Genomic DNA, 2,373 nt, shown 5'->3' with positions numbered 1-2,373 from the left:
TAATGAGGCATTAATCAGAAAGGAGCAGCTAATTGCTTAATTGAAGTATTATTAGGCCAACATTTCCCAACCAGTGTGCTGTTAGGCAGGTCCAGGTGTGCCAAGGCATTTTGGGCTGGAGCCACACCCCCTGCCTGCTGCCGCTGTGACTCCAGCCAGGCAGGGGGCATAACTGCAGCCCAAAATGCCATCCAGCTGGCTGTGCGCCATCCTCCTTCCGTCAGCATCCTGCTGGCCACGCACCTCCCCCCGCTCCGTGTCCAGCGTGTTGTGGTGCTTTTTTATTTAGGTAAATGTGCCGTGGGCCAAAAAAGGTTGGCAAAACACTGTATTAGGCTGCCCATTGTTTTCCTGTTTAATCCCTCTGCCCTCTATTCCTTCTCTTTTTCCACTGCCTAGTAACAGGGGTAAGGATTTCCTGCTACAATCCCCTTTCTATAAGTTTTGATTATTACCGATGCAAATAGTTTCCATGGGTCTGTGACTGAGGTGAAATTGCCATTTATCAACGTTTATCAATTTAAAAATATGAAGCCTGCCAAGCCTAAGTATATTGATGTTTGTTACTTCAAAGCAAGTCAAAACTAATAGGGTTTTTGCTTGTAGCTGTGTTGGTCTAACGTCAGAACTAGCAGGCAATTTTAGAGTGTTTAAAGATCTTTGTCATACCTTTTGTATGTTTATTAATATAAGCAGAGGCCCCACCAAAGCAAAGCCCGTTAAGAAATCCCTTGTTTGCCTAGTTTTGTTATTGTCACTGTTTTTGCAGTGGTAACATGTAAAGAGTCTGGCAAACTGAGTAGGAAATTGTGCAGCAATATGGCAGATTTTATTAGTGCTTCTGGGGAAAAAAGTCCAAACAGTTTTATCCCCCTATAAATATTGTTACTAAACACAGCAAAAAGAAAATAGAAACTTTCTAATATACAGAATGCTGTCTTTCCCTGAAATATCAGTTTTTGTCTTCAAGAAAGAACTTAATTTCTCTGTGGGACCAGTGAACAATTGATATTTGAGTAGATGAGAAGGAAAGACCAATGGAAAAAAATGCAGTAGCTCAGAAAAAAAAAATCTTAGCTTAAAAGAAAAGTCTCAATGTGCATGTGGGAACAAAAGTGAATCACTGGAACACGCTAGATATTGTGGATGGTAAAATGGCTCATAGAAAAATCTCTTTAGGATAGGGCAGCTTCTAGCATTGTGCTAAGTACCTTGAGATTAGGTAGGTTCCTAGTGAAGCCCAAACTTCAGAGGGCCATAAAGTAGCACAGGCTTCAATTCAGGCCCCAAATTTCTACAGCCTCTTATTCAAATAAACCCCAGTTTTGCTTGGGTAGCCCATTGGCTAGAAGAGCATATTTTGTAACACTACTCTTCTCTACTAGATTCACACAAACCCTGGGCTCCTTGGACCTATGCTACGTGCCCTAAATCTGCTTTCCTTTCCCGTTTGATACACAAGCTCCATTCGGCAGCCCGGTCTAAGCACTTTCTTCACAGCCTCTTCATCAGGGCAAAATGGGGCCCGGGGGCTGGATGTGTCCCGCCAGGCCATTCTATCCAGTTCACGGGGCCCCTAAAAAATTTAGAAAATTAATATTTATGTGCCCCTGGCTGCCCATCACGCAGCCCTCAATGGCTTGCCAAAACTCGGTAAGCGGCCCTCTGCCCAAAATAATTGCCTACCCCTGCTCTTCATTGATGTCATGCCCATGAAAAAGTGTGTGGCTGCAACAGATTGCAGGTCAGCAGATAAAAACATACTATTGGTCCCCATGGAGTAGGTGACAAATTGGCAAAACCTGATAAGCATTCATGTAATATTTCTACTAGTGGGAATCTATTCTCTGAGTCTGCATTTGCATTTTATGCTGTTCTATTGCCAAAGAAAAATACTTGGAAAGAACTGGCATTCGGATCTGTTAAAGATAAATTGTACCGTTAATCAGATAGTACTTAAGACTGAGGGCTAGATTTTTTTTAAATGTTGGGGCACTTATTTAATGCAAATAAGCCCCAGGTATTTTCAAAAGCTTCTAGCTGTATTACTCTCACAAGCACTCTTCAAAATCCTACTAGGCAACCACCTGCATCTTTATGGGCCTAAATATCTTTAAAAGTCTGGTTCTGTGCATCTTACCTTAAAAGTGCTATATTCAATTGGCGTTCTTTACAGAGCGTGGGGTATGTGTCAATGAGTTCTTTGATGGCTGCTCAGTCTGATGCGCAAGTGACAGTCCCACCCACAGGTAGGGCACACCTACGCACTAGCAATGCTCTGAATCAGAGCAGCAGATTCTTTCCTCCTCTGATGCCAGTCATCACAAAATTTGATCCAGTGTGCCTCACAGCGCCTTGCTCCATCTGCAAGCT

The 2,373-nt window shown here is 42.9% G+C and overlaps 1 protein-coding gene across 1 annotated transcript in view; it reads left to right on the top strand.

The window, feature by feature from the left end:
- Positions 1–2,373, top strand: part of SLC9A8 (solute carrier family 9 member A8) — a 67,988-nt gene that overhangs the window by 1,898 nt on the left and 63,717 nt on the right. The window lies entirely within an intron of this gene.

The sequence above is a fragment of the Alligator mississippiensis genome, chromosome 9 (genome assembly GCF_030867095.1).
Source record: "Alligator mississippiensis isolate rAllMis1 chromosome 9, rAllMis1, whole genome shotgun sequence".
NCBI classification, from domain to species: Eukaryota; Metazoa; Chordata; order Crocodylia; family Alligatoridae; genus Alligator; species Alligator mississippiensis.
Note: the sequence above shows the minus strand (reverse complement) of the source record. Positions and strands in the feature narration are given on the sequence as shown.